This window comes from Lissotriton helveticus, chromosome 7 (genome assembly GCF_964261635.1).
Source record: "Lissotriton helveticus chromosome 7, aLisHel1.1, whole genome shotgun sequence".
NCBI classification, from domain to species: domain Eukaryota; kingdom Metazoa; phylum Chordata; class Amphibia; order Caudata; family Salamandridae; genus Lissotriton; species Lissotriton helveticus.
This window is the reverse complement of record NC_136068.1, coordinates 1893006642-1893031955: the sequence shown is the minus strand read 5'-3', so window position 1 is coordinate 1893031955 and position 25314 is coordinate 1893006642. Positions and strand designations below refer to the sequence as shown.

General features: G+C 41.3%; 2 long non-coding RNA genes across 2 annotated transcripts; one reads left to right on the top strand and one right to left on the bottom strand.

Moving 5' to 3' along the window:
• The first annotated feature begins 68 nt into the window (after positions 1–68).
• On the top strand, positions 69–24299 carry LOC144770860 (uncharacterized). Its single transcript, XR_013599056.1, has 2 exons — positions 69–217; positions 22174–24299. It is a non-coding gene; the product is annotated as an uncharacterized LOC144770860 (long non-coding RNA).
• Positions 22172–25314, bottom strand: LOC144770861 (uncharacterized). Its single transcript, XR_013599057.1, has 2 exons — positions 25125–25314; positions 22172–24650 (listed from the first exon to the last, which is right to left on the bottom strand). It is a non-coding gene; the product is annotated as an uncharacterized LOC144770861 (long non-coding RNA).

The following is a 25314-nucleotide window of genomic DNA, read 5'->3' as shown; positions in this document are numbered from 1 at the left end:
GAGCCATTGCATAATAATCTGGACAGGAGTTTTTCCGAGCAACAGTTTGGCAGCAGCCCAGTAAAGTTGGGATGTCCGATAAATTGTGCAACCTCTTCCTGGAGGCGTGACAGGATAAGGGGGATAAAAAGCTTCCAGCTGTGGAGGGGCTTCGAGGCACCAGAGACCCGTCTTTAACGCACCACAGAGACCCGCGCTGGTGTTGAGTGAACCGTCGGTAAGTTGAAAAAATTGAGTTTATTGTTGGTATTTTTGCACATTTTCTCTATCTTCATTTTTTGTCCAATGCTAGTGCTGCAAACCAACCCAAGGTTGGCTCAGTGGGATTAAGGAATCTATGTGTAGATGAAGAGAGCAGACTGCAGGGGAGCAGGACACATGTGTTGACTGATTCCTTTGCCAACAACTAGGAAGTTAGGACATGATAACTATCAAAGTGCTCCATGGAGCATCAATTTACGTCATGTTGAAGTTTTCCGCATAATGCAGTTAATGCTACAAGCATTAATCGCATGTAGCTCATTTCATGTACTTGTTGATTTTGTGTCTATTACTTTGCATTTTCTTTTTTCTTTCTCAATAAAAATTATTTGAATAAATGCTACAAGGCAAGTAAATACTGTACCCACAAAATACAGAACACAGATGGAGGTGCAAAGGGAAGTCCAGTGACGTCAACCATGTGACCTGCAGATGTTTGGTGTTCAGGGTGATGGCATTGGTGGGCTCTAGCCTCCTGATTGGTATCACATGAGGGGCTTCTCCTGAGTGCCATCTCTGACTCCTCAGGACCCTGCCAGTGCATAAGACATGTGCACATTCAGAGTTGAATTCTCAGTAACTGGATAAGGTGGGTCTGATTTCCTATGTTGCTCATGTGTTCAAGATCACATTCCCACATGGAACAAAATAGTGCCACCATTACAAGACAAATCAGATGGGCACTGGACGTTGAAGAGCCATTTATATGTTTCTTCTTTGCTCTGGGTAGCCTGTACTCTCTACCGTACCTCTATTCTTGCAACCATGTACAATTCCCACACTTATAAAAGCCTACTGATGGGTGAAGCCTGGTGCTGGTGTCTCGTGTATTGAGATGGCCAGGGGACAGATGTACGACCTTTTCATTTAGCGCTGTGCAATTTGCGACACATTCCGAGGCGCAAATTGCGAGGCGCTAAATGAAATGTACAACAGTGTGTTCACACTGTTTTGCGATTCCCAATGGGGTCGCAAATTGCGAGGCTCATGAATATTACTGACCCTCTTGCGATTTGCGAGCCCACCGGGAATGACAGGCCCTCCCAGGAATGGTGGCCTGCTGGGCTCAGCAGCCCACCGTGTCTGGGACTGCTTTTTAATAACGCAGTTTTTCAATTTTTTCTAAATGCAGCCTGTTTTCCTTTAGGTAAAATGGGATGCATTTAAAAACAAAACAAATGAAACGTTTCCGTTTCATTTTTTAAGGGCAGGCAGTGGTCCCTGGGACCACTGCCTGCCCTCTAAACATTATTTTGCTTGCATATGCAAATGGGAAGGGGTATCCTAGGGACCCCTTCTCATTTGCAAATGCATCAACACCTACTTAGAGTGGGTGGTAATTGCGAGTGTTTTGCGACCGCAGTTGCGGTCGCAAAACATTAGTACATTTTTTTCAGACTCGCTATTTGGAAGGGAACGCTCCTACCAAATAGCGAGTCGCAAAACCTATTTAGCGAGTCACAAAAAACCTGCGACTCGCAAAATAGGCTATGTACATGACCCAATATGTTTTTGCATGCATAAACGGGTTCACAACCCCGTTTGCACATGCCAAAACGGGTCATACATCTGGCCCCAGGTTCATTACGGCTTTGTCTGTATGATATGTGGCTGGTTAACGTGGGGAAACTTTTCCTCATTATGATGTTATCCAATTTCACAACGTTTGGAAAAAGAATTCTTGATGTTGATTCATCCTTAACACCTTAGGAGCTTCGTAAATATACCTCCCCAGTGCTGCGCTGTCCATTATCCAGTGCTGAATGGACGTCCAACGGTCGCACGCAGCACTGGGGAGGTAGTGCCCGTGACGACCGTTGGCCGACGGCAGCACTTAAAGGGTTAATTGAAAGTGGTATGAATCTGGTGATAGTCAGTTTGTTTACTTTCCTTCTTGATGTGTTTGAGGATTCTGTATGTATGAAATTCTTGCTGCAGTTGCATCTGGTCCTGCGTAACTGCCCATCAGGAATACTGAAAATTTAAAAAACACATGATGGGCACAGCAAAGCAACACAATTAGACAGGCACAAAAACAGTAGACGCTGGCAGGTGCAACAGAGCAGCAGAGATGTGCCTGAATGTAAAAATAGACAATGCTATTGTGGACCGGGTACATTGACAGGGTGGCCAGTCCTTATCTGTCGCAAAATGTTATAATTTTATCTCATACCAGTTAGGGTCTCAATTTAACGCTGAGAGTAATGGATTCATCCTCATTAGCCATGCTATTAACGTTTACTGAATTCTAAAAAAGCAAATTTTATGAAACAGATGCAGTGGCTGACAAATGTGTACATTGAGATTGAGTAGCATTATTTGTGACTGATACATTTTGAACAATTGAACAACTATTTTCTCTAAAGGAGCACACTGTACAAACGAAAGGTTAACAATGACCACACAAAATATACTTGAGACCTGGCAGATGTTTTTTAATATATGAACATAACACATTTTTAAGGCGCAAATGAGGCCTATGAGAGTTTATCTGAGATGTTACCTTTACCCCACAGTCTGTATCCCACAGGTTCCCTCAGCAACCTGCCCTCTACATCTGGGTGGTCAGGGTATTCTTACCCTGTGTCCTTTCCTTTTTTTAAACAACATTTCTGGGACTCAGTTTTAAGCCGAGTCCCAAGATGGCTGCCAACATTTCCTGGTGAAGTGTTGGCAGTCAATCAAATTATAGTGGGATTCGCGAGTCCACTGCAAGGACTCGCATCCCCAGACATCTATATTTTTTTAGATGGGTATATGAAAAAATACTGAATTAATTTACAGCAAATCACCAAATGCACACTTTCTGGACCAACATTTAGTTTTTTGCCAAATTTGGCCTAATTCTGTTCAGCAGTTCTAGCTGTAGTTGTGTTCAAACATTAAAAATCCCTATAGACTTAACCTGGAGAAAACACATTTTGGGACCCCCGTTTTTCTTAGCCTCGGCTCGACGGATCACCCCAAGACGTTCAATACAGCAGCTGAACCAAAAAAGGGGAAGTTTTGTGAACCATTTGTCGAGATTCGTGAAGTGGCACTAATGTTTCTGCAAAACATAAAACACTTTTCCTATTGAAACTTTGGCCCTAACTAAAACTACCTTAAATTCACTTCAGTTCCTTTCTGGAAAGTTTTGGTGTGAGCCGTCAAGCAATGCCAAGTGAAAGGGGAGACCCAAAAGCAAAGTTCCTCATGAATTTCCCATAGACTTCTTTAAGCAGCGCTACTGCAAGAACTGCTGAAAGGAATTATACCAAAGTTGGCAGGAAGCTAGATGTTGGTGGGCAGATTGTGCTTGCTAATGAATTGGTCTAAATTCATTCAGTAATTTGGGTACAAAATATTTATATTTGTATATCTGGCTCTTTTCCATTGGGCCATCTCTCTCCCAAGAGTGCTCTGACAGGATGCAATCAAAATGAGAACAATGTTGCTTGCAGCCTTTACAGGACTCCGGGACTTCATATTTAAAAAGCATTTTAAGGGGGCAGGATAGAGATACCATGCCCCCCTAGACCCTCTGGGGGAAGAACAGCATTTTTTGCCATGATAACGTGGGATCCCAAAGTATAAGGACAAAAATACAGAAACAATGGCAGCTGCCATCATTTTTAATATATATAGGTAATAGGGCATGATTAGAGGTTCCTGGCCCAGCAAATTATGGGCCCTGGTGACGCTATCTCACAGGGCAATGTATATTAATGAAGGGAAAGGTGTGTGCAGTCCCCTCCCTGAGCCAATTTTGGGCCGAAAGACCCAATCCTTCCAGAGGCCAACTTAGACCCCAGGGACTCCATCTCCTGCTATGAAAAAGTAAACAGAATGGGAAGGAGCCACGGGACCCCCTCCCCGAGCATTAAAAAGTCCACAGAGACCCCATCTCCTGAGCCATTAATTTCATTAAAAGCAAAGGGTCTTCCTCCAATTTTCCACCATTAATAACTTTACACCCATTTGAAAAAGCTCTATGATGCTTCCAAGACCTATTCCTTTTTCTACATAGGCAGACAATCGAATATTTTACATTGATTGTTCAAGGAGGAGCAAAGATAAAAGGGCGGTCTCAAAACACATTTGGGCACCATTGCATTTTTCCATAGACTTTGTACTCACACATAGTGTTTGAAAGCAAGGTCAGATTTCCAAGACATTTGCCAGGATTGTAGATCATAGTGTGCCGATAATCCTTTTTGGTGTTACAGATAAATATTTTTTACATTATAAGGCATTTAAACTTAGTGATAGCTGTAGGCAGGGACATTTTTTGAAATTTTTCAGTTGTTTGTTGAAGTACTGTAGAATGTGTTTATGTTTTGTAAAGCGTATGCCTACCCTAAGGTTTCCCCACGCTAGTGAGTACTGCCCTGAGAGTAGGGCATCAGGTACATTAACGGGGATACAGCCATATCTTAAGTTTCTTCCTGAAGGAAAGTTCATTTTCCAGTGCTGTGAGACTGGTTGGAAGATTGTTCCACAATTTCTGAACTACGTGTGCAAACAATTTTCCTTCCTATCGCATCATTTTTACCATGGTTATACTGAGAAAAGGAAGATGTGAAGATCTCAGGTGCCTAGTTAGAACATAAGTGGTTACCAAATCTCTGAGCTTTACTGTGCCCTTGTTGTGTACCTGTGAGCAATAGAGAGGGATTTAAACTTAATCCTTTCCTCTATTGGGAGCCAATGTAGCTATTTATGGGGTTCTCTTGCAGCAAAATAACCAGGAACCATTAGAAGGAGCCTTGCTGGTGCATTTTGCACAGTCTGAAGTCTCTTTATTACATATGATGGTGCGCCCACATACCGTGAGTTTCCATAATCCAGCTGGGAAACTATGAGGGATTCAATTACCGTTTTCCTTAGATGCTCTGGGACCAATACCAGTATCTTGCTGACCATTTGGGGTGAAGAGAAGCAGATGTCAGACAGTTTATTTGCTTGGTGGTCCATTGCTAGCAAATTGCCCAACCAGATACGAGGTGAGCCAATCTAATGCTTTGACCTGAATTCCCACCTTGCAAAGTCTATCTCTTAGGATCTTGTGATCCACTGTGTCGAATGCCACACTTAAATCCAGTAGTAGGATTGTGGCTGAGCCTCAGTTATCCAGTATAGCTTTGAGCTCCTGTTTGACTACTAGAAGTGCTGCTTCCATACTATGGTGGGTTTGGATGCCCATCTGGGTTGAATGAAGAATGTTGTCATTTTCCAGAAAGTTTGCTAATGTCCGATTGACATGTTTCTCTAGTACTTTTCCTAGAAAAAGGAGTAATGCGATGGGTCATAGATTGGCAAGGATTTCTGGATTTAGCTGAGGTTTTTTCAATTGTGGCCTAATTACTGCATGCTTCCATTGCTTAGGGACCAAGCTCACCTCTAGTGAGAAATTAAGAAGCTCCATAAGTGACGATAATATGACCTCTGCTACTTTGGATGAGGGATGTGGGGGAGAGGGATTTAATGGAGAGCTGGATTTGGTTGCCTTTATAAGATTATGGATTGTCTCTTTATTAAGCGTATGGAATTTTGCTAGAATTGGAGGCAGTGGCAGATCCCTGCCCTTAGATACCTCCCCTAGCACCGGTGTGGGACTGATTTCAGAACTGATCATTAATATATTGGTCACTTTTTTTGTGGAAGAAGGATGCTATATCGTTACATCTTTCTTTTGTAGCTTGGGGAATGGTGTTACTATCAAGTGGAGTGGATAGCGTTTTAACCACTCTAAATAGTTATTTTGGGGAGTTCAAAGCATCAGTGATTTCTTCTGCACAGAATTTGGCCTGCGCTTTCTTTCTTTCATTGTGATAGCATCTGATTGAAGCTTTATATTTAAATTTTGGTGCCCGGTCAAATTCCTTTCTCCAGTTTCTTTCTAATTTCTTGCAATGTTTTTTATTGCAAAGAAGTCGTTATTGTACCAAGGGGCTTGTTTTGTATGTGTTTTAGGGATGGAGTACTTTCCATCTCTAGTACACAGTGATGGCAAGGCATTAGGTGATTGGCTAATGACTGCCTTTACAAAAGTTAGAGGTAACGATATTTTTTTTGGGTCCGCTTTGGAGGATTTCTGCACTACGACCTTAGATATAGATAAGTATTAGATTTTTTATTTTCCCCACCTATAACTTCTTTTTAAAAGTGGTAATTGGTAGGGAATATGATTTACAAGTTTCTATATATATTTTTTAAATGTACAGCACACCACGATACTTCATTGGGAGTATTCCGGTACTTGAACTTAATTACAAAACAAATATGTTAAATAATTTAAAATACACTGAACTAAACTATATTTTACAAATATAGTGTACTTCAGTGTTCTTCCGATTTTTAACATATTAAAATATTTTTAAAAAGTCGACAGATTAATGCTATAATATTGATGTATTATGGCACTACTTAAAAAACTAAAATAAACAGTTCTACCTAAAATGCTGAAAAAATCTTTAGAAAAGTATAAATACATTTCTCTACCTATTACCAAATTAATAATGTGTTGATAGGTAAGAAACAACAATAACACCTAGTAATTACTTTAGTTGAAGACCCATGCCAGAATGGTGTGAAACATAGAATTGAGATCACAGCCAAAATATAGTTAAAATTACATGGTTGCCTTTTATGTTCAGTAAACACAGCCATCAACCAATTTCATATGGCCTTCTCATCTGCATGTGGGGTAAAGTTAAATTACTGTGGAATATTGTGGCACATTATATAATTAAGTTTTTTAGAACTTATAAGTTTACCACTGCCTACACTTTTCATACATACTACCAATAAATACTATTTACATATCACAATGTAAATTCCAGCCAAATTACATCTGTGTATGTACATGCAGTTTCACACCACATATGTTTCAATCACCACACTTCACACTAAGCCACTCCAGTCTACACTATTGCACTCTGCACAACTCCACTCTACGACATTCTACTCTATGCCAATCCATTATATGCCAATCCACTGTAGGCTACTCCTCTCTCCCCCACTCTGGGTTTCACTACTCAAGTCTAAACCTCTCTGCTGTATTCTTTATTTATTTTACAGAGATTTATATAGCGCGAACTTGACCCGAAGGCATCGGGTATCGAAGCGCTTTACATGGCACCAGTTACGATACATGAGGACATATTTCCTTTTTGTTGGGCACCGGTAGATTAACAGGCACATGCATCAAAGCCTTTTGCGATCGCAAGCAGTGCGATTCGCAAAAATCGGCCATTTGCGATCGCAAAAATAGCTTTTGCGATGCATCAAGGGTCAAGGCCGTCGCAATTTGAGAATCTGCAATTAATTGCGAGTTCTCAAATTGCGATTGCATTTAAGGAATCGCATTTTGCGATACCTTAAATGCAATGCATTAAAGTAAAAAAATCTGCGATTTTGCAATTAGGGGGAGCAAATTACCATGAAGGTGAACTTCATGGTAATTTGCAAAAACTTTGAAAAATGCACATTTGTGCATTTTTCAAAGTTTCATGTTGCACACACACATGCTCTTAGGGCATGTGTGTGCGCAACATATGTGCACAGATCAATTTCAGGGGTGCAACAGGGTGTCCTTTTGACACCCTGGCACCCTTCAAATTGCATTCTCAATTTGCAATTCTCTGATTGAGAATCGCAAATTTAGAATGTCGTCCAATTCATAGGCCTATAGGAATGAATGGGGAGGTATTCCTTAATTGTGACTCGCAATTATGGAATGCTTCGAAATCGATATTTTTTAAAGGGATTTCTACATTCATAGGCTTTTGCGCTTCCTTAATTGCGATTACTTAAAAATCGCAATTAAGGAATCACAAAAACCAACATTGATACATGTGCCTGCAAGTGATTTGCACAGAATCACAGGCTGTTCAGGGTCATTGCCGAAACTCGAACGCGGTTACCTCGGATTCAAGGTCGACCGCCTTAGCCGTTAGGCTAACTCCTCTCCCCATTATACTCTACAGTCCACACCACTCTACCCTATGCTTCTCCACTTAATGCTACTCCCCTTAAGCCTATTCTACTGTGAGCAACTCCACTGTATGCCACTTTACTTTTTGCTACTCCACTATGCATCAACCCACTGTACGACAATCCACTGTACACTATTGCACTGTACACAACTCCATCATATGCCACTCAACTCTGTGCCACTGAACTCCACTCCACTCCACCCTATGCTACTACACTCCACACTATTCCATTGCACAACACTACTCTATATGCCATTTTAATGTGTACATTTCCACTATATGCTACTCCACTCTACCTGACTAAACTGTATAACAGTACACTGAACATTATTCGACTACAGCCTATGCTACTCAACTGTAAGCCACTTCATTCTATGCTACTCCACTCTACGCCACTCCACTCTATGTTATTCCACTGTACACCTCTCCTCTTTACAACACACCACTCCACGCCTCTCCACAGTACGCTTTTACACTGTATGACTCTACAATCTCCACACTACAGTATACCTCACTTCACTCTACAACACTCTGCTCTAAGGAGTTTCACTCTACAACACTCCATTCTATCCTGTTCCACTTTATTGCCTTCCTCTCTACATAACACCAGTCTGCCTTTTCCACTGTACACCACCTCAATTTACCTCAATCCACTGTGTGCCACTTCAGTATTTGATACTCCACTGTACCCCACTCCACTCTATGATACTTCAATGCACACCTTTCCACTCTACGCCACTCGACTCTACCCCTTTCCAGTGTATGCTACTCAACTGCATGCCACTCCACTCAATGCTACTCCACTGTATGGGCCCGATTCACAGAACTAACTTAAGACAAAATCCTAAACTTACTACTTTTGGTATTCACAGAAGTTAGGATTTTGTCTTAAGTTCGTCTTAAGACAGACTTAAGTTAGGATTTTGTCTTAAGTCTGTCTTAAGTCTGTCTTAAGACAAACTTAAGACACAGTCCTAACTTCTGTGAATGCCAAAAGTAGTTAGTTTAGTATTTTGTCTTAAGTTAGTTCTGTGAATCAGGCCCAGCGCCTCTCAACTCTACGCCACTCCCCTCTACCCCTTTCCAGTTCCACTCTGTGCTATTCTACTCTATATCATTCCACTACATACTACTCCAGTGTACCTATTCCACAGTACTTCAGTCCAGTTCACTGTACCTCACTCAAGTCTACGCCAGTCCATTCACTCCACTCTACACAACTGCACTCTATGCCACTCCAGTCTACTCCAATCAATGCATTCACTGTAGAGCAGTCCACTTTAACTCACTACTTGTTACACCATTACCCTGGACAACACTCTACTGTATGCTATACCACTGTATGTACCTTTACTTTACAACTCTCTAGAATATGTAACATTACTGTATGCCACCACACTGTATGCCAATCCAGGCTACACTATTCAATTTTATGGAACATCACTGTACAACACTCCACCCTATGCTATTCCATTCACCATTACTCAACTCTACACTATCCTACTGTACGTAACTCCAGTCCACACACCTCAACTCAGCACTATTTCACTCTATGCTACTCTACAGTGTGCCACTTCACTGTACACCTCTCCACTATATGCTATTCAACTCAATGTCACTACAGTCTATACCACACCACTCTACACCACTCCACTATATGCTATTCCACTGTAAGGCACTGCACTCTATTCAATACCACTCCAATTGACCCCACAGTACTCTTTGCCACTGCACTCAATGCTAGTTCACTGTATTCAACTCCACTCTGTACCCCTCTACTGTATGTTAATTCCAGTCTACAATACTTTATAGTACTATACTCTGGTCTATGCCATTCCATTGTATGCCACTACACTCTTCACTACTCCAATCTATGTTATTGCACTCCATGCCACTTTAGTGTATGCCACTCCACTCAACACCACTCCACTCTATGCTATATTGCACTACATATAATTCACCTCCACATTACTCTTCTCACTGCCACTCCACTGTATGCCGCTCTACTCTACTCTAATCTGCTGGACACTACTCTATGCTGTTTTTAGTGTATGCTATTCTACTGAACCCAACTCTACTTTGCACTACCCTACTCTATACTATTTCACTCTACCCCACTCCACTGTACACCGCTCCACTATACAAAACTGCACTGTACACTACTCCATTCTACGCTGTTCCACTCTATGCCACTCCACTGTATTCCACTCCACTCTACATTATTGCACTGTATACCATTCCACTGTATGCTACTCCAGTCTATGATACACCACTTTATGCTATCCTCTCTAACCCACCCCACCGTATGCTATTCCTCTGTAAGGTAGTCCACTGTATGACACTCTACTCTATTTCACTGTATTCAACTCCACCCTATGCCACTCCCTGGTATGCTATTTGACTCTACTCCACTCCTCTCTATGCCTCTCTAGTGTACGTCATTCCACTGTATGCCATTGTACTGCATTCTAATCCACTTTTGCAGTTCTACTCTGCACCATTCTACTGTATGGCTCCCCACTCCATATTATTTGACTGTTTGCCACACCATTCTACAACACTCCATAGGACAGTATTACACTGTAAACCACTCCACTCTAAACCACTCAACTATATGCCACTTCACTTTAAGCTATTGCTCTCTATGCCACTGCACTCTATGCCACTTCATTGTATGCCATTTCAATCTATGCCACTTCACTGTATGTCACTCCACTCTCCGATACTCCACTCTAGTCTATTACACTGTACGCAACTCTACCCTACAGCACTAGACTGTATAGTAATCTACATCATTTAACTGTACACCACTCCAGTCTATGCTACCCCACTGTACGCCACTACATTTTACAACCCAACACTCTACTCTATTCCACTGTGTACTAATCTACTGTAGGACAGTCCACTGTACAATATTTTACTGCATGCCACTCAACTGTAAGGCACTCCACTCTACGTTACTCCAGTGTACGCTACTGCACTGTACGCCACTCCACTTTAATCTACCCCACTCCACTGTATGCCACTCCAGTCTATGCCACTTCACTAAACTCTATTCCACGGTTTGCAACTTCACTTCACACCACTCCACTATACGCCACTACACCATTCCCCACTCCACTATACATCACTCTTCTGAGCACTATTCAACTCTATGCAACTCCACTCAACGCCACTCGAATGTATGCCACTCCACTCTATGACACTCGACTGTATGGTATTCTACGGTATGCCACTCCACTGTACACTAATATACTCCCCTCCACTCCACTCATTTCACTCTATGAGTCTCCATTCTGTGCTATTTTATTGGACGCCCCTCCATCTACTCTATGCCACTCGACTGTATGCTGTTCCTCTCTACCCTGCTCCAATGTACACCGTTCCAAAATCAACACTTCAGTTTATGCCTCTCCATTGTATGCTAATCTGCTGAACACTATTTCACTCTGTGTCACTCCACTATACTCCAGTGTATGCTAGTGCACTGTATGTTGTTCCAATCAACCCAACCCCACCCCACACCACTCCAACAGTTAGCAAACTTGAAAGAGTGCATATGGAGGTTTGTTACTTCTAATAATTTGAAGGTAGTGCATATACTATACATGAAAATTATGACAGCAACTTTAGAATTTCTAATGTTAATGTAGTGTATGTTTTGTTTGTAAGGGAAAATATGTTTTTCTAAATATGTCTAAGCTATTCCACTCTTCACCGCTCCAAAGTACACTATTCCAGTCTACACCACTCCACTCTACGCTACTCCACTCTACGCTACTCCACTCCACGATATTCCACTCCACCCCATCCCATTGTACTCCACTCCACGCTATTCAACTGTATGCTTCTCCAGTCTACCCTATTTCACTCTTCTGTGGTGCATAGCGATGACAAAGCATTAGGCGATTGGCTGACGACTGCCTTTACAAATGTTAAATACAGCTACTCCTCAGTATGCTATTACACTGTGTGCAACTTCATCCTATGTCACTCCACTGTTTGGTATTCCACTCTACCCAACTCCACTATACACCACTCCAGTCTATGCCACTCAACAGTACGCCATTCCACAGAATACTACAGCATTATATGCTATTCCACTATATACCACTCAACTCTACACCACTCCATTGTACGCTATTCCACTGTTTGGCAGTCCACTGTGAGAAACTCCACTATCCTCTTCCATTGGATGCCACTACACTCTATGCAGCTCCATTGTATGCTATTTCTCTCTACCGCACTTCTCTGTAAGCCACTCCAGTCTGTGTCATTCCCATGTATGCCACTGTACTGTACTCTACCCAGAGGCTTAAAACCAGTAACACCAGGTTACAGAAAAAGGCAAAATGTTCAGGGGTGAACATACCAAAAAGGGCCAAGTCCAACAGTAAATATTTTATTTTAATGGTAGTGGGTGGGGAACAACAATGAAACCGTACACACAGCTATATAGAAGACCCTAACCCAGAACGCAGTGAAAGTCAGAACGGTACTCCACGACATATTACTCCACTGTACACCACTCCACTGAACACTACTGCACTCTATATCACTTCACCTCACCCATTCCAATTTATGCCCCTCCAGTGTCTACCACTCCCCTGTATGCCACACTACTCCATTGTACCCTATTTCAGTTTTTGCTACTCCACTGTACGCTATTCTACTGTATGTCCTCCGCTAAGAGTTATTCTACTTTATGCCACTACACTGTACCTCACTGCACTCAATGCCACTCTACTCCACTGCACTCTACGCTACTCCACTGTATGCTATTACACTCTACCACACTCCATTCTACACCACTCAAATCTTCGCCACTTGTCAGAACCACTAGACCTTTGACACGTGTAGTTAATTCGATGTACACCTATTTGAAACCAAGCTGGAAGAGGAGAAGTGGAAAACCCACAACAGATCACACTTGGAGTGCTCTGCTGCAAAAGAGGAGTTCTGAGATGGCTGCCACGGAACTAACGCAGTAGCAGTCTAGTTTTTATTCTCACACCTGTGTGGAGTTTTGGTGGAGTGCGCTCTCCCTAACAAGTGCGCACTTCACCGAAGTGTTGCCCGAATTCGGACCTGAACTTCACTTGTTCCTGTAAAGTCTTAGAGATTCCCTAACAGCAATTCCCAGGCTATAGTCGTGTTACCTTGAGTGTAGAATTGTAGATAGCGTTGTTTTCCCTCACTTCTTGCCCGATATTCTATTCCCTGGTCTGAAGACTGCAAGACTTTGTCCGAGGAATTCTCCATGACGTAACTCCTCCGCTTCAGTGACTCATGACAGGAGTTAACCCCTAGCGGGCGAGAAAAGAGAAAAACGGAGCCAGCACATTGAAAGCTAAGTTACATTATTTTGTTTATTGTAGAAAATAACAGAAGAAGAAGGTTACTAGAGAAATAAAACATAGTCATAGAAATAAGGAAAAACTTACCTCAACAATGAGAGACTCTATTAAAAAACCAAGCTGAAAAATAAAATAAAAGGCTTTGTAATTAAATAAAACTAACTATTTGAAGACAAGAACATTGTTGAAACAAATATCGCTAGAAAAATCAATTCAAAAAAAGAAAATAAGAAGACTAAATCTTACAACAAGTTGTCGCATTAATATAGAGAAGAATAGAAGACACTTCATTAAAATATACTGGTAGGTGAGCTAATGAATAGAATATTAATAATAATTATTAGGTTAGCCTTAACTTTATTAATTTACTGAATGCTCATATAATTCATAGGTTAACCTGTACAGAAAAAGTAAGAAAAACAGAACACCAGGCAGCCAGTCGCCAACAGCAATGAAGAGGGGCTAGTTCAAAAGGATTTAGGGGTACGTCATTTCCAAGGGTACAAAGTAAGATACAGAGATAGATACAGAGTAGACCGAGGTACTAAGTAATTGTGCTCTGTTAGTTTCCTCAGGTATCTTTCGAGAGACAGTCTATAGGACGAACAAACAAGAAAAGGTACTGTGAAGGAAATCCGGAGGTCCAGAAGAGCCAGTCTCTTCTGTTTTTTGTTATTTTATCCACTACCCAAACCCCTGTAGTGTAGAGACGTGATTTTTAATTGGTCTCTGAGGAATCTGAGAGAGGGAGTTGGGAACTAGCATCTCTGTTCCTGTGCAAGTGTACGGTAAGGGTCCTCTGTTCCTTAGTGTTCTGACACCACTTCATTGTATGGTATTCTACTGTATGTCACTACACTGTGTGCCACTACACTCTATAACACTCCACTGTACCATATGACACTCTGCAGCATTCCACTCTATGCTACTCTACTCTATGCCACATCACTGTACCCTTCTCTACTCCACACCACTCCACTATACACTATTCCACTGTATGCATCTACACTCTGGGCCACTTAACTTTTTGCTATTGCACTCTATGCCATTTACCTCTACCCCACTCCACTGTACGTAGCTCCACTCTATGTCACTCCATTGTACACTACTACAGGTTATGTCACTCCACTCTATGCTATTCCAATCTACCCCATGCTAGTGGGTGCCACTCCAGTTTATCTCACTTCACTTTACCTCTACTACACTGTAAGTCAGTTTAGCTCACTGTATGCCACTGTGCAACACTACAATGTACGCTGCTCCACTCTACAACTCTCTACAGTACTGTATAAAACAGCACTTTGCTACTCTATTACACTCTGTGCCACTGTACAACACTGTTTGGCCCTAAACTGCACTGTACAACACTCTACTTCAATCTATGCCATTTTACGACACTTTACTCAACGCTATGGCAGTGGACTCCACTGTACTCCACAACATTACAATCAATGATACCCCACTGCACAACACTCTACCGTACTGTATGACATGCTACTCCACTGTACAGCATGGCGCTACACTCTGTAATACACCTTTTCACTATATGAAACACCATGCCTCACTATTCCACTATATTAAATTTCCTTTAATTTCTTTGATGGAAATCTCTGGACCCTATAGGATCCACAAACTTCCTTCTACCCAGTATCCCCCAAAGTCTCCCGGTGCAAAATGTTACCTCCTTTGTGTGGGAAGGACTAGTGCCCACGACATGAATTGACTTAAATATGAGTACATAACAATTTTCCACTTACAACTGACTCTTTTGTTGAAAAGTGAGTAGGTGTGAATTATGAGGCCTTGCTCAGCCAAAACCTAGGGAAATCTATTAATCTTGCACATTTTTTAAAAATATACACCTGGGGGAAATCGAGAATAAATTGATTTACATGGATCTTAACAGACTCATTTACCCAGAATACCTTGCAAACCTCAAACTTTGACTAAAATACAAAAACGTCTAATATTTCTGCGATGGAAATTTCTGGAATCTGTGTGACCACAACCTTCCTCTTACCCAGCATTCCCTCAAGCCTCCTGATGAAAATGGTACCTCACTTGTGTGGCTAGATCTAGAGCCTACAACAGGAAATAGCCCAAAATTCAACATGGGTACATCACATTTTTCCACTCAAAACTAACCATTTTCTGTAAAGGGGGTAGCATTGAATTCTGTATCCTAGCTCAGCCTGCAGCTAGGGAAACCCAGCAAGCATGCACAATTTATAAATATAGACACCTAGGGCAAATCGAGGGTGGTGTGACTTGCATGGCTCTTACCAAGTTTCTTTGTAACCTAAATCTCTTGCAAACCTCAGACTTCGACTAAAAAATGTATTTTCTTCACATTTCTGTGATGGAAGATTCTGGAATCTGTGGGGAGCAACACACCTTATTCTACCCAGCATTGCCGCAAGTCTCCCAATGAATTTGGTTTCTCTCTTCAGTGGATAGGCCTAGTGGTTGTCAACAGGAAACCGTCCAAAATGCAACTTCAAACATTTCCATTCAAAACTGACCTTTTTTCACAAAGTTGGTAGCTATGGATTTTAGCTCAGCTGGTACCGAGACAACCTCGCAAACTGTTATATTTTAAAACAATTGGCTCATGGAAGAAAGCAAGGTGGGGTGAATTGTGCTCCCTCTCTGATTTTTCTCTTTTACCCAGAATGAATTGCAAACCTCTAATTTTGAGTAAAAGAACTATTTTCTCAAATGTTTGTATTAAAATAAATCTTGAATCTACGGTTAGCAACACATTTCCTACCACTCTGAGTTGCAACATTTCCCCTGATAAGAATGGTACTCTACTAATGGTAGCCACAGTATTTAGGGCCATGCTGTGGTGCCACCAACACAAACCTATGAACCATAGATATGTTTTAAAACAATAGACATCCAGGGGATTCCAGGGTGATGTGCCTTGCATGAATCCCATGAGGGTTTTCTTCCCACAATAACCTCAGACCTTAAAATGTGCCACAGATCATTCATTTTCCTAACATTTCTGTAATCGAAACTTCTGGAATCAACAGAAATCCACCAGAATGGTACCACCTTGTGTTGCCCCATTTGTGCCGATAAAACGTTGTGCCACTTATGTGGCTGGGCCAAGTACCCGCGACAGGAATGTATCAACCAAGCTCAATGAGAGCTCTTGCAAGGGCACTTCTATTGACCTTGGTTAGATCCATTCCTATTACGGGCACTCGTCCCAGCCACACAAGTGATGCAATGTTTTCATTGGCACAAGTTAGATAACACTGGGTGGTAGGAATATTGTTTCTACTTCAACTCATATTACTTTCGCTTTCATGATATAATGACATCACCGCTCCCTGCATGCTGACAGTTATTGAAAACAAAAACAAAAGCTCAGGCTGCCCAGGATGCTCTTGCAAAGCAGCCTCAGGAGAACAAAAGGAAAGCCTGTAGTGCAAAGCACCAGAAGCCTGTTTCTAACACTCCCCATTGTTGTCAAATCTCCACCAGTCACACTGGGGAGGGAGTGCGGCCATTAGCCAGTGCCAGATGGCCACACTTAAGGAGTTAGACTAAACAAACTAGAGAAATATTAAGTTATAGTTATAACTTAAATATCTAAATTATGTGCCATTAATTAGTTCTTACATTTATAATGTATGCATCATCTTCAAGTTACTGTACATTGGCACCTCCATACACATTCTTCTTGCATCAATCACTACAAATCATTACCTTTAACTCACCATTTCACCACTTATTATGTTCTGAGAAATTATATTATTTTTAGATGTCATTAGTCTCATAACTGCTAATATTGCACATTCTATAGGATATATAATATGTAAGGGTATAACAAGTGCATGGGCAGTGGAGTAGAGTTTGATAGAAAAGAGGGGCATAAAGTGATGTAGAGTGAAGTAAAGGGTGGTAGAGCAGAGATGACTGGAGTGGCGTAGACTGGAGTGGAGTAGAGTGTTGTGTTGTACAGTGTTATCTTATAAAGAGTTGTATCGTAGACCATCGTATTGTAAAGTGCCATGGCATAGTGTATTGTGGCATGCAGTGGTGTGGTTTAGAATGGAGTGGCATACGGTGGAATAGCGTATAGTGGACCAGCAAAGAGTGGAGTGCATACAGTGAAGTGCATATAGTGAAATAGCATACAGTGAAGTGGCATAGAGTGAAGTCTTGTCCAATGACATAGCGTAGAGTGGCTTAGAGTGGAGTAATGCACTGTGGAGTTGAGTATAGTGGAATAATTTAAAGTGGAGTGGACTAGAGTTGAGTAGCAGAGATTGGCCTGGTGTTGAGAGGAATTTTTTAGCCAGGACTGGCAAAGAGTTGAGTGTGTTACAGTGCAGTGGTGTAGAGTGGAATAGCGTGGAGGGGAGTGGTGTAGAGTGGAGTGCAGTGGCGTAGAGTGAAGTGGCATACACTGGAATAGCATACGAGATTGTGGTGGAGTAGTACGGCATAGACTATGCGAGTTTCTGTTTTTTTTAAAAGAAAACATAGGTTTGAAAAGCTGAATACTGCTAGAGGATAAAATACGCCACTTTGTGTTTAAAATCTTGTTGACCTAGTTGGACATTGAGTTGAAAGTGCTGCCTCTTTAGGGTTATTTTCAAGCACCAATTCTCTTAGAATATTTTGGGCTTTTTTGATGATACTTTTGGAGTAAGGCTTTTCCCTCTGTCTATTAGAGAGAGATTCTGCTTCCTTTTTGTAGTTTTGAAGGTCAGTACAGTTCCTAAGAATTATCAGGAATTGACTTACTGGGAGGTTATCCCGTAGTGCTCTGGGGTGTGCGCTGTTGAAGTGCAGGAGACTATTGCGATCGGTTGGTTTTTGGTACAGAGTAGTTGTCAGTTTCACATTTTTGGCCATGATGGTGATGTCCGGGAAGCATATTTTATTTCTGTCTATAATTAGAGTAAAAGTGGGGAATGGGTTCCTTCCAATTAGCCACTTCAGAAACCAGCAATGTTTGTGCCTGTGCTTTGCCAGATCACACAACTATCATTAATATATATTTTCCACAGGCGGATTACGTTTTTGTATGTGTTGTTTGTCCAAATGTTGTTATAATCAAACTAACTGACATACAAACATGCCAGGCTCAAGGCAAACATATTGCCCTTTGATGTGCCATGGCATTGTAAGTATGTCAGTTCTACAAATCTGAATAAGTTCTCCTTGAGGGCAATTTCTGCATCATCCAGTGTACTGGGGCTGTCCATTTCCAGTCTTGTGCCAGTAGGAGGTCATTGATTACTTGAAGGGTTTCCTATTGAAGTACGCTTGTGTGCCTCTCAATCTAGACATAGCATGGTGTATTTTACAGGGGTTGTAATCTATGTCTTGCAGGTTATTCGGAAGGTGTTTTGTGTCCTGTACTCAGGATTTTATCTCCTTCACTAGTGGGCGGATGAAACAATCCGTGAATTGTGATAAGGGTTCGAAAATTGAATATAAACCAGACACTATGGGTCTGCTGGGAGGAGGTTTTTCATTTGTATGAATTTTTGTGAGTGTATAGAACAGAGGGGTACTTGATTCCCTGCTGATGAGAAAATCCCGCCCTTCTGTAGTAATCCATTAGTTACCCAGCACTTCATCAATAAGTCGCTTAATTAAGTTGTTTAAATATGGTGTAGGGTCAATTTTGAAAATCTGGTAGTTCCTTCGGACATAAATGAGGATAACACAGGCCTTTAGTCATCTCAGTTCTGGAATACTACAGCACTGCCTTTGTCCGCTGGTTTTATTAACATATGAGAGCTCTTCTAAAGCAAGGGGAGGGCTGTTCTTTCCTGGTTGGTAAGATTCCGGAAAGTTCTTCTATTTAGTTGTAATTCTTACAACTCTCTTGTGACTGCTTCCCCAAACACTAGTACCACCGGTGGTATGGAGGATTGGGGGGGTTGGATTCTTGATTTATTCTTCACATCCATGTGGCCATCATGGGTATGTAAACTTTGAAATATTTAGGAGGCAAGCAGGCTTGAGTAGACTCGCATATGCCAGTACTAATATGCATAAACCTGCTACCACAAGAGATTACAAATTGAGTAAATGAAAAGCGAAAAGTATAAACAACAAAAAATCTGCTTTCCTTGAAACTCTGTATACAGAATAATTTCCTAAGGAACAGCAAGTAAGATCTTTTAATTATAACTATTTGCATTGTTAGATTGCTACACACAGGAGTTAGCCTCCGACCTTGTATGTTCTTTTTTGTTAATATCACAATGTGACGCTAGTGGGGGATTGTTTCTCTAGTAACACCCTGACAAACGCCCTGGACCCACACAGGCCAATAGCGTAGGGCATAAACATGTTGACATATGGAGGTTTTGGGATCACAGCCTCCTGATTGCCCTTCTCCCTTTTCATTTTCATTATGCCCGTTCACCCCACCAATAAAGGGATCCTAGGCGTGAACTAGGGATATTCGTCTTAATGTTAAAAAACCCTAACCAGTATGACAATTTGTTTACAAAGTGCTCCCTAGAACACAGTTAAGCCCACTCTGATTTATAGGAGTCAAGGTGAACCCGATGATGAAGCATGCAACTATTAGAGTGAGTGAGGGTTATACATAAAAAAAATAGGTTTTCTCCTCTTCCAATATCTGAAGGCGGTGGCAACTCATATACATGCTGTTTCCCTTTCTCTCTCTGTTTTCTAAATTCAGTGAGTGGATACCCATTTGTGTATTAAAGATTTGTCGGAATATACATTATGAGGTATAAATGGTAATTTCTGGTAGTATTTGTGAATAGTGTAAGTAGTGTTAAAGTCATAGGTTTTTAATACAATCTGTTATATAGTGTGCAGTGGTATTCAGCTGTAAGTTTGTGGTATACTGAGGTACATGAGGATGAGAAGTCAGTATACAAAGGGTTTATGGCTGTGTTTACCAAAGGTAAATGGCAGTCATGTAGTTTTTAGCACAGTTGGGCTGCGTTCTGTGTTTCACTGAATTCTGGGCTATGGTCTTTGATATAGGTAAGTATTAGGATCATTACTTTTATTACTTATTACCACGTTATTAGAGTGGTAATTGGTAGAGAAATGTTTTCATAGTTTTGTTTATATTTTGATGGCACTTTTCATAAAACTGCACGTTTTGTGAAAATGTTTTTAAGTAGTGCTGTAATTTGCTCACATAACCATGGTACTCCGTAGACTTTTTTGTGCATATTTAAATATATATTTAAAATACACTGTAGCATAATATTTTTTTAAATATAGTGTATTACCATGTTTTCTTCCCATTTTTTAACCACAGTACTCTGTACATTTAAAAAAATTATAGGAACTTAAAAACATGTTTCCCTATCTATTACTACCTTAATAAAGTAGTAATAGGCAGAGAAAAAATATCGAACCTAATACTTACTTATATCTCAAGGCGTAATGTAGAACACAACCAAAGTGTACCTAAAAACAACATAGTTGTCTTTAACTTTTGTAAAGGCAGGCATTAGCCAATGTCCATCTTGCTGTGTAGTTCCTAGGAATCCCCAGGACCTGATTGTTTTGGATGACCTAAACTGCGGGCTTTGTGTCCAGACGGCATATGTCAGCCATTAGACCAGCTAGCTCTACAGTGCCACTACCACCCCCTGTATCATACAGTGGTGTAGGTAGTTTCTGGCAGCCACTGGACATGACAACCAAGATTCCTCAGGGATTCGTGGAAAACAGTACAGTACTTTTCGCTCAGTCTCTCATGCTCACTTATGCTCAGAAAATACAGGGACAACTTCATGCATGAAAACAATCCATAGAGGCGCGTTCTTCTTTCTACGTGTGCTATAGAATGCAGCACATATAGAAGGAAGAAAAAAACGAAGAGAAATACAAATATTTCTCTTTGTTTCACCTGCTTTGTGGGAGGCGTACAGTTTTGATGCATTACCAACTTTACAGATCCTTGTAAATCTGGGGATGCGTTATAACCCATGGGTGTGGCAGGGGAACACCCACCACAATGCTCAGGGAACGCCTTCCTGACACAGTGTAAAGCAACGCAGCAACTTGTGCTGCGTTGCCACACACCATATCTACGAGGCCATGAAAAGCGACGCAGGGTGGCTTTGCCTGGGTTCGTAGATATACTTCTGCACTCTGCTCTATCAGAGCGTCATGAAAAGTGATGTACTGGCAGTGCAAGGGGCTTGTGAATAAGCTGCTAAGTTCCAAAAGTTAAGTTCAAATATTTTCTCATGCCTTCTGAAAGACACTCACCAGTTTGCAAGTTAAGCATGTGGCCAACATCTTGAGGTCTGCACTTGATGGCATAGAGCATAAAGATGTAATTGACAATATAACTGAGACAATGAAAAGAAATATCATCAAATACAGTAGGTGAAGAACGGTTCTCACTATTTTAAAGAAAGATCCGTTGCTTTGATGTGCCTCAATTAAATATACAAACATTATTTTAGACTGGCTAAAGCAATTATATTTGACCATGATAGCCGCCTGGCTGTTACAATACTTTTGAGGTTTTGAAATTATGAAATGGTTGATGAGTGGTATACGTCACATGTCTAATGTTGCTTCTCTCCTCCTTTTAGTGTTAGTTGCAGGTGACATGTTTCTGCTACCACTACACTTCCCGGTCCTGCTGCTGGCGGTGGCTTCTGTCACTTGCGCCTACCAACACTGCAGACCACGTGCCGGAGAGAGTGCTTACCAACAGTTCCTCAGACAACATCATGACAATCCAAAGACTTCTGGCAGAGACTATTGTGACAAAATGATGCACCTGAGGTGTATGACCAACCAGGATCGTCCAAACCCAAAATGCAAAGTAACCAACTCCTTCATCCATGCCACCTCGAACCAAATCCAAGCCGTCTGCGGCAAGGCAGGGAGCCCTTATGGAAATAATATGAGAGTGAGCAATCTGCCTTTCCACGTCACGACCTGCACTTGCCACGGCGATCCAGATGTGCACCCCTGCGAATACAGGGGCAGAGAAACCACCCGACGCATTGTCATCGACTGCAGGGGCGGGAACCCCGCACACTTTGCAGACGGAATAGTTGTGCCAAACTAAACCGCATTCCCATCCTGCCGGCTTCTCTTTACTCCCTAACAATTATGATGGTTGGTGGGGGAATTCCTACTCTCAAAAAGTGTTGTAATTTTTTGGTAAAAAGCTGTACAAAAATGAAATTCAAAGATGCAATGGTGAAGTGTAACAACACAAAAAGTCCGGTGTACGCTGTTGTGGATTCCCTTTAGATGCTGTTCACGGATGTAACTTTATACTTCTCTTTCCGACTAATAAAAGGCTTGACAGCACACACCAGATATAAAGAACTGGTTTCATGGCTCTGAGAATTTAGAGAGCTCTCTGTTTGAGACCCACATCTGTTCCTTCGGGTCCAGTTCCTTTGATGTTTAGGTGAAAACAGCAGCATCTGGCCACAGCACAGTTTAAACTTCCATGCACAATAAAGGTGCCACTTTCCTCAGAAATGCCTCAGACTGCTCCCTGAAATAGAAACATAGAATAACTCTGATAACAGCACAATTAACCATAGACATATATTTTACAAACATAATCTAACAGCAGCATATTAAAAACATGATAACTCTTGTCTTCAAGTAAAATACAAGACATGTACTGCCAAACAATGCATATAATGAGACGCTCTTTACATGGCCAAGAAGCCCCTTACATCAAAAGTAAGATTGAGAAAAACATAATATCAGATCGGTTTATCGGTTTGAGATTATTGCAATTACTCTGCACAGTTCAAATGCGCAACATTCTCAGTTTATGAACCCGGTCAAAGCAAAACATTCCAAACACTCGGTATAAGTTTCACTGTAAACAGTTCACACACTCAACCAATCTCCCACCAACAATTGAAACTAAGGGGCAGATTTACAAGCCCCTTGCGCCTCTTTCATGCCACCGTTGTGTCACTTTTGCGACACAGCGATGGCGCAAAAGAGGCGCCATGCTGCGGGTTATTTACAAAGTGACGCATCTGGGAGATGCATCACGTTGTAAAGCCCTGCGCCAGAAGTAGGCATTCCGGCGCGGGGGGGCGGGGTGTTCCGGTGCAGGAACGCCTCCTAAAAGTGGCTGAGGGAAATCTACACTCAGTCACTTTTAAGCTCATGCGGCGTTAAAACCCTGTACCTGCTTGAAGCAGGCGTAAGGATTGCTGGAGCTATGTCGCGATTGGGACGCAATTCCAGCAATGCGCCGCCTTTACGGCACAGATGCATCATGCATCTGTCCATTTTTGCCCCATGGTGCGCGGCATTGTAAATGCGGCGCATCCATGGTGGCGGCACCGTAACGCACAATAACTGGCGCATCCCTGCTGATATGCAGGGATGCGCCAGTTATTGTAAATCTGCCCCTATGAATTCAAGGCATTTGCATATCTGAAACTGTCTTTCTATTATGTCTATGAAGGAGCATGTCCCTTTCCAGGCAGCCCACATCATAATGTTCAACATTACAGACAAACGAATTACTGTGCGGGGCAATTTCCACCAATATTTTGGGATTTGATTTAATCACTTGTAGGATCTTGGAGACCAGAAGCTCTTATGGTGTGTGCTATATCTGAAAACTGTCTATATCTATTAAAATATATATGCTTTTCTTGTAATTTTTCAAAGAATGTTTAACCTGCTGATAAATTCGTTTTCATGAATAAAGGTATTCAAAACAGTTGCAGACAAATTATTTCACTGCCCCAGCGTTTTCCATACATTCTTGATTTTACTAAGCCAAGCATCTTACAATATGGTATGAGTAAGGTTTCTTTCGATATATTTGTATTGATTTTTCTGTATTGACTTCTCAGCAAAATCGCCATAGCATTACATTAATCGATTATATCTCACATTAACTGCTGTCAACAGCAGCTTATTATAGAAATAAAGTTAACAACAGCACATTATGGAAATAAAGTCAAAACCAACCCTTTCACGCATTTCCATACAGTAGACCTACCTTTTTATGTCAGACTCTCCGCTACAATTGCGGGACCCTTGCCAATACTGATTAAACCGAGGACCACTGTGGACTCTTTCTTTTTTTTTTTGTTCAGAAGAAGTTTATTAAACATAATAAATAATTTAACAAACATAATACAGCATAAAGAATCAAATGGGAAAACGGGGAGGGAGGGGGAAACAAAGGAAGAAGGGCAGTATAAACTTCATAATGAAGGCAACAGTAACAAACTTATCATGGGCATACAAGCATAACAATTAGAAACAAAATGATTAAACAATAAAGCAAATGCAAAATAGAATCTGCAGGAGATAATGTTGAAGAAGAAGGGAAATGACAAGGGTATCAGGGAGGCTTGGAAACTTCCTGCTGAGCAGGTAATGGACGAAATGAACGAATCTTACAATTATCTAAATACATTGTAACAGGAAGCCAGAGATCTATACGTTTGGCTGCCAACTGGGTAGGGAAAACAAAAGCAGTATCAAGTCTATGATTATGACACACATTAAACCACCATGATTTAAAAGAAATCACTGAGGACTCTTTCTTAAAAAAAAAAAGAATTGGATGTTCAACTTATATATTGAAATGTCTATCGCCGCAACCTGAGCAAAAAGATTGATGAAATTGTTTAGCCTTGCGAAGGCCCTGGTATCATCCGCCACATAGGGCGAAACACGTGTCGGCTGTCTTTTCTCTTTTCAATAAAAACGTACAATCAAAA